The sequence below is a fragment of the Emydura macquarii genome, unplaced genomic scaffold (genome assembly GCF_026122565.2).
Source record: "Emydura macquarii macquarii isolate MOO-44397 ecotype Brisbane River unplaced genomic scaffold, CSIRO-AGI_Emac_v2 contig_1483, whole genome shotgun sequence".
In the NCBI taxonomy this organism is placed as follows: domain Eukaryota; kingdom Metazoa; phylum Chordata; order Testudines; family Chelidae; genus Emydura; species Emydura macquarii.
The window spans coordinates 6,305,457-6,313,716 of NW_027131620.1; the positions used below are offsets into that span (position 1 = coordinate 6,305,457).

Below are 8,260 nucleotides of genomic sequence, written 5' to 3' on the forward strand. Positions count from 1 at the left end.
CATTAATTTTTTTAATTAAGATGTATTGCTCTCAGTCAAGCTGCCACTTGGTAATTATTTTTTTTTAAATTTAAATCCCCAAGAGTTGGGGGACTGGCTTAAAGACTCCTGAGTTCTACCCTGAGTTCTGCCTTAGGCTCACTGTGTGATTTTGTGTAACTCACTCAACTTCTCTGTTACTCACATCTAACCAAATATAAAATGAGGATAATAATGTGGCCTCTTCTTCCAACACCAACAGTGTCCCACATTTGACACCAGTGCAAACTGTAGCAGAATTCTGGGGCCTTGCAGGTCAGCTTCCCATTGGAGAAGAAATCAGTAACATGGAGTCTGGGTATATTCTGGCTGTAACTTGCTTTATTTACACCACAGGCAGTCGCAAAAAGCATGTAGGCTTTCTTCTTTTCCAGAAATCTCAGCCACACACCAATGCCTGGTATCCAGGAAGCTGCTCTCTCCCTAGAATGGCCTCCAAATAGACAAAATAAAGCATTTTGGTTCTGACAAATCAGCATATTCATCGGAAAATTCCCCACCAGCTCTAATCCTAATGTATGTGATTCAAAGCAGTATTGGCAGACAAAGGATGATCCTTGAGTGAATGCACAGGAACAGGACACAATTCCCAGCTCTGCCACCGATTTCTTGTGTGACCTTTGGCAAGTCACTTAATTTCTGTAATATGGAGAAAATAATCCTTCCTCTCTCTCACCCTCCTTAGAAGCAGGGATTTTCTAATTCTGTGTTTGTGTAGTGCCTGGCAGAAGGGGGCCCTGTTCTCAGTAAAGTCTCCGTGGTGTGGCCTGACTCTACTGAAATTCCATCTTAGTGATTTCACTGGAAACGCCACAGCACTATGCTATCCAGAGAGGAATAGCAGACTCCTTTAAAGTCATGGGCTTCTCTAGGATATGTTCATTGCTCACTTTTTCCATACAAGAGCAACAGCCTCAGTGTACCAAATGAAATGACCTCCCTCAGAGTCAGCAGATCGTACGACATCTGTCACATGAAATGATTAATGCAACCCAAATGCAAATGATCCAGAATCCCCTCCTGAAGATCTGAGTAGTCATCCTTTTCAGGTGATAATAGACTGACAAATGTGGCATGAGAGAAAACAAGGCAAATGCATTCCATATATTGGCAAGTGCACTTTTAATTACCACTATTTACTTCATCAGTACTCTTCTGGCCCAAATGCCAGGTCTGGAGTGTGGCCCACCTGCACAAATAGACCCTACAACCTCTGGCGATAGTCTTGTGGGTGCCTTGGTAACCGTGCCATCCTGTGCAGACTCAGAAGCAGCATCCTGCTGAAGCTGGAGGCAAAGATGACTTTAAGGCAGCTTAGCACCTCTCCACATCCTGGGAGTATCTGGGGATGAACTGTCCCTGGTGTAGTTTAGAGCATCCATAGGGCTACGCCAACGTACACGGGCTAAAACGAGTCCCCTAGAGATCACTCTGCTGGTCAGGGATCAACGCATTGTGCTGCCCCCAGGGCCTTGTCACACCCCCAGGCAGCCTCAACAAGCCTCTTCATCCATTCCACCACTTCAAGGTGTGGCTCTGCCAGCTTTACTCGTTCGGAGCACATGCCAAAAGCAGGGGGGAAATATGACCCCGGCACCACGAGGGCACCAAGTGTGCAGATAAGGCTTGCGAACATCAGCAAACTCTTCAGTGAACTTGATCTCCAAGTCTCAGGTTTGCAACAGCGCACAAAAATCAGACGTGTCACACAGCTTTGGAATTTCATTGTGATCACACCGGAGCTATGCAAGGTGCATTCTGGGTGTGGCGCAAGGAACTAGAATTTGGTCTGTTCCAGCACGAGGCTAACCAAAGAGCGTATGTGTTCCCCAGGTAGTGACTCAGAACATTACATCAGGTCTGCACGTGTCTACATGGGAACTCCACCCACCACAACGCTGCGCATCAAAATGTTTCCTTTTTTCAGTGCAAAAGACCACTGTGTTCTAAGCAGTTCTGAGAACAGACCTGTCCTTGAGACAAGAGGTGAAAGCAGAGGCTCTTGATGAGAGACACTAGAGAAGAAAGTATTATTAAGGCTCCTGGACTTTCTGATAAATAGAAGTTATTCATATATTCATGAATAGGCAGGAGAGCATATTTCAAAGCTGAATGTATCTGTTCGCCCACCCTCCCCCCAGGGATGTTCCCTCATAATTAGGGCTTCCGATTTTCGGTTTTATCCAATAAATACTGAAAAAACACCCCCTATACAAAACAAAAAAATGAAATTGGTGTTTATCCAATAAATGCCAGCAAAACACATGGAAATGTTAACTTGTATCTAAAGACTTGTCTAGGAGGAATAGTAATACGGACTATGGGGGTGTGATATCTAAAGCACACCAATGTGTTGCACATGAACTGGTCTCTGTGGACCCTGTTGGTTCGCTCATTGCTTTAAAGCACACTAGGGAACATTACTACTCTAATATATAATGCATATAATATACATTACTCATTACAGTATATACAAAGGAAAAGCTCCAATCAACCCGATTTTTGGACAGCTACATCAACCCTGAAGAAAAGAAGCCCTAGTCATAATCATGCATGTTTTCTGAGTGCAAATGAAACTTGCTTAAAATATCACCTGCACAGATGCGTAACTATCCTACGCAGCACCCTTTCTTTCATAATTATGTGCACTGGATGCTACACGCTCCATATCCCATGTCAGTAGCCTGCAAAATGTACATTCACCGAATACCTGGAGAACCAGCCTAGAGGGTGAATGGAGCTCTGTGTGCTTCTCTGACACCTGTGCAAATTACTGATGCGTTCCAGCCAATCGGGCTCTCTGGGGTGCTTTTCTCAATGTTCATCTCAGTTTAGGTTTTTCAAGAAATAAGGTGAAATAGGTCTCACTGCTCCACCTAGTGGGAAAAAAACAGAAGTCAGTTCATGCCAAAAAAAAGTCTGGCTTTTGGGAGAGAAAATCTGGAACGCTCTATTAATTATTATTATTATTATTTATTACTACTGGAGGGTCACACACTTCCCTGTTTCTGTAGGCTGAGTTCATTGTGCACCCCAGGGCCTCCTTGCATTCCTCCATTCTCCCCCTCAAATTCCCTATGGGTCAGCCTCTATTTCAGGGACTCCTGGAATGCCCACATTCCCTCCCCTTCCTCATGCCAGGGGCTGTGTCCCCCCCAACCATCATTCCTTCCTTCCCCCAGGCCAGGGCTTGTTATTAATTAGTAATATTATTGTTGTTGAGCCTAGAGGCTCCAATCAAGACTGGGGCCACCATTACGCTAGGTGCTGTACATTCAGCTTGCATTCAGCTCTTTCCACCTGGGAACCTGCCCAGCTATCTGACAGTGTTCCATTCTATTTACCTTAAAATAATACTCTCTACTTATCTAGCTTGGTTTATTTTGTGGTCTCCTTACGTACATTTATTGATTGCTGCTCATTGCCTGCCAATTCAGACAACTGCTTTCTGTACCAATTAGAAACCTCCATTGTGCCATCCTCCAAGCTTAGCCCTAACCAGAGCACAGGACAGTGCGCTACTCCAGACTAGCCCAAGCAGATGTGAGGGACAAGGTCAGCGGTCATGTTTCTCACCCACATGGCCTTGTTGATCATGATCACTCAGAAACCCTACCTCTGGAGACGTGCCACTTCCAGAATAACTTGCTGCTGGCTCTGCGAAGGATGATTCAGAAGAAACTACGGGAAGCCCAGGCATCTTACTCGGGAAATGAAAGGACAAATGTAAAACACCAGCCTTCTCATGACGTATCTCTGTCAACTCAATTTAGGAACAAGCCGTCCTGCACACCCTTCGCTTCCCTCCTTTCCCCGCCCAAGCAGGAACTCCAGGCACTGCACACAATGTACCATTCTCTGTGCGTCATTTGGTAAATTCACCCCTTCTGACCTTACTCAGTTATACTGAAAGAACATGAACAAAGTCCAGGCCTTGACAGAACAATCCAGGCCCCGGGTGAAAGTATGCAGTCAGTTGCCTATGATTTGTAAGTCTATGTTTAATTTTAATGCAGCTAGTGGAACCCTTGAAACTGACCTATCATTTTCAGGTTACAGTTTTTGCCCAAGAAAAAAGTGGTTAAGCCACAAAGGAAGCATATTGTTCCGGGCCATTACATCACAAAAGCCAGAGCAGCAGCTTCCTTCCTCTTTCCTGTTGTTAATAATAAAAATTATTTATGCAACAATGTAAATTTGCAGAGTGCTTTAGCAATAGTCAGTCACCAGACATGCCCTGGAAGAGTCTGCAATCTATGGACCTCACCCTGAAAACTTGTCCACATGCGTAATTTTTACTCATCCAAGTCTGAAAGAGATCAAAAGCTGTGATGGCTAAACCTGGTTAGCTAGAATGAGAATATAAATCAGAACAGGTCAAAGAAGTTATTTGCAGCCAGACTGGTTGTATTCCTGAGGAACAATCAAAATAAAATTGTAAAAATATGTTGACGGACAAAGGAAACTACAATCTCGATTCTTCATCTTTAGTAAGAAGGATCCAGGGACCAGGGCATCAGGCGAGAAGTCTGGAGGGCTTGGCTCTAATCCTGACTCTTACACTGTTGGCAAGTCACCCGCTCCGGGCTTGACTTTCTCCATCTGTAAAATGGAAAGAACGATGCTAAATATCCTTATCGCTATATTGAGTCCAGACCCTGCTTCATTACTTTTTTGCTTGTTTGTTTTCCCGATACAAATAAAACAATTTGTATTTCAATGGTTATATCCTGAGTGCTGTACCAGGCCAATTTCACCAAAAAGACCTCCTTTTCCTTACAAAAATAAAGATGTGTTTTATAGAAGCATACACAGGGCCTTACACCTGCTTTTCTATTACATTTCTACCTTCCGTTAACAGAACAAGCGGTCGTTGGCAGGTCAAAGGCAGGACCACCCATCAGTATTTTGTTATAATCCAAACCCCTCCAGCCATCACCACTAACAATTTAGGGAGGCATCTGCCTGCATCTGGCTTTACTTTTTTTAGCTTTATTTAGATTGTAAGCTCTTCGGGGCAGGGATCACCTTTTTGTTAAGGGTTTGTAAAGCACCTAGCGCAATGGGGGTCTCGACTGATGGTTGGGCTCGGTCATAAAAAAGCTGACCCTCTGTGCGGGTCAGGCATCCAGCCTACCTGTGACAGTTTCTACTAAGGAGAATGAGCCAACCCAGATCCACCTGCGGCTAGTTAATTGCCTGGGTGGCAGTTAATTAGTTAAAGGGTTATGAGGGCTCACTCAGGCAAGAGACCCCAGAAGATAGAGAGGAAGCTTCTGAGGAGAGGGACTTCCCAGAGGAGCTAGTTAAGGAGATCACTGTCACGTTGTCTGGAGTGGCTCACGACTGGGAGTGCCGACTTCCGGGCAGCCAGTCAAAAGGCAGGGCACAGACTGATTGTATGTTCTATTATTAGCTTTCATCAACCCAATAAAAAGGGAAAACTCCTAAAGCACCATGACAGTCTTATCATGGCGTCACAGAGTATGTCAATACTGCGGGCTCCGCGGCGACCGAGCCCAGATGGCCTCTCCGGTCGACGCCGCCGGTAATCCACCTCCCCGAAACGAGTAAGGCTGCATCGATGTATGTCAATGTAAGTACATTGATGGGAGATACGCAAGCGACGTTATGTCCATTAGGTAGCTTGCGTATCTCCTGCTGACCACCAGCGCCAGTGTAGACCAGGCCCCAGACAGGTCTCCTTGGGCGTTCCACTCTATCTTGCCAAGTAAGGCAAAGATCACAACAATTTTTGGGTTACTCCCGGTCACTTACCCCAGGTGAGTTGTACTGAGATCTCAGACTTAAAGGCGACACCTCTGGCCACTCCTGCAAGAAACTGACTCATTGACTAAGAAAAGAAACAAGAGGGGGTATTTACAAGATTAAAACAGGAACCAGACACACACAAATGGTTACAGTCTTAGATTTTAAAAAGTAATAGAAGCTTCTGTAATAGCTCTATATGTCCTTTAGGGCGGCGATCTTTTGCTTGTGGTTAGGAAAACTTTGCCCTTCAGACAGCATAAAAGAGATTTCAGTTCCTTCTGGTTGAGGATTTATATCTCCCGGCCCCCTCTCCAGAGTCCAAGCTGATAGGACGAACACTCGTGCACATAATCTCTTCATGGGCAGGTGGGGTTATAGGTGCCATACCCCCAGGATTGAAGTTGTTTCCACTATATACAGGGTATGAAAAAGTTTGGGTCATTACATTACGATGACCTCCTAATACAACAGCTAACAGAAATTCATGGTCCAATGGCTCTCAGCACCCCCACTATAACAATTGTGCCAGCCCCTCTGGTAGGGGGACTGATGGACAAAGTCTTTGTTCCCCAGGAGCCCATTTGGATTCCCTAGTACCTCCTGATGGGCAGGAGATAACACCTCCTGGGCTGAGATAATGTTTCACACTTGGTAATGCTTCTCCCCTGGCTGGGGGGACTTTACAGTCTTAAACATTTTTAAAGCTACGAAGCAAACGTTTCAGCATTACCTGAGAACACAGGGGACCGATGGTATAATGAGGGTTAATATATGCGGCATCGTACAAGCATTCCATGAAGTCTAAACGCATTGTTACAACTCTATTATCTATTCGGATAATGCCCACGCACAGGTGAGCCAGACGGCTTTCCAGCTATGTATCTGTCGGGGTTCAGGGAGGCCTAAGGATCTTGGCATGAGCTGGCACCTGGTCTGCCAGCGTCATACTCACCATGAAAGGGAACCTAGGAAAGGTTCCTAGAGGGCAGAGGTTCTGCAGGGGGGGAGCTACGAGTGCCAAGCCCCTAGGGAGACCTGGTTCCAGCAAAAGGACCTTACCAGGTCGCAGCAGGCGGTCCAGATTGTAGAGGAACTATGCACCACTCTGGAGAAGAGCTGCCGTGATTTGACCTGGTGGGGGACCCTGAGCTCAGAGAGGGAACATATCCCGGTTGATAGCAAGAGGCCCAACTCCAGGGGCGGGAGGAGGGCAGACCAAGAGGGCCTCATTCTGGTGGAACCCATTTAGGCGTGAGCAGATACTGAATCTAGCCCTGGGAAGGGTAAGGTTCAGAGGGTAGGGAGATCTGTCACCGGGTAGCTGGCCCTACAAGGGGGTCAAAGCTCCCAGCCTACCTTCGACAGGCTCCATTAAGGGGAATGAGCCAACCCAGATCTGCCTAGGAGTAGCTAACTGCTGGGGTGAAGGCCATCTTGTGTACCATGTTGTGGCCTTTAATTAAGAAAAATTAGACCCCTGAAGGGGCACTGTTCCCTACCTTAAAACCTCACTGAAAGCCCATTAGGGGAAACTGAGGCAGGAATACATTGGGGTGCCAAGGGGTGCTCCAGGCATCAGTGTCTGCCATAGCAGGACCCCTGGAGGTTAATGCAGTACAAATATTTATTATTATTATTATTATTATTAGCATTTCTTACCATTAATTCAGTAGTTTGGTGAACTGTCTGACTGTTAAACTCTCCTACTCCATTAAAGAATACGTTATCTATTCCATTATGCCAGAAGAGGGCACCCTTGACTACAGATAGGCATATCCACTGCTAGAAAAAGTTCAAGGACATCCCAAGGAAAGCCAGGTCTAAGAAGCACAAGGTGTGTTACATGTAAAAATAAAACCGTAGTCACAGCTTTAAAGAACTTGCTGTAATGTTTTCTCTCCATTTAAAAGACGTGCATATGGAAACAGGGGCTCGGGCAGCAAAGTAAGACACCTCTCTTTCAAAAAAGACAAAGTCGTTAACATTGATTAACTACTGTCTAACCCAGAGCCGTGAGGAAGTTTGGTAGAAGGATGTGTGTGATTTATTAGATTGTGCTTCAAAGATAAAAGACTACCTCTGGGCTGTTTTTCAAAGCTCTGTTTGTGTAATTAAAAAACAAGACTCTTCCAGCTGTGCTTAAGATATAGTGGAATTTCTCTCTCCATTTTCTCATGGATTTCTGCTAGCCATTGCATTAGGAGGTCATCGGAGTGTAACGATCCAAACCTTTTCAAAGCTCCTTGCAAACAGTCTACATCTCTCTCTTCATTCCCTTTTTATTGTCTCCTCTCTTCTCTAAACAGTCTCAGTCTCTTCTTAGAGAGAAAGTGGGTGAGGCAACATCTTTTATTAGAACAGCTTAATCAGAAATTGGTCCAATGAAAGATTACCTGCCTTGTGTCTCTAATATCCTGGGACCGACAATCTCTTCTTGTATGGGAATCTC

The 8,260-nt window shown here is 45.3% G+C and overlaps 1 long non-coding RNA gene across 1 annotated transcript; it reads right to left on the bottom strand.

Moving 5' to 3' along the window:
• Nucleotides 1-342: 342 nt before the first annotated feature.
• Nucleotides 343-5,809, bottom strand: LOC137157025 (uncharacterized). The gene is made up of 2 exons (XR_010920973.1): nucleotides 3,656-5,809; nucleotides 343-2,915 (listed from the first exon to the last, which is right to left on the bottom strand). It is a non-coding gene; the product is annotated as an uncharacterized lncRNA (long non-coding RNA).
• Between the last annotated feature and the right edge of the window lie 2,451 nt (nucleotides 5,810-8,260).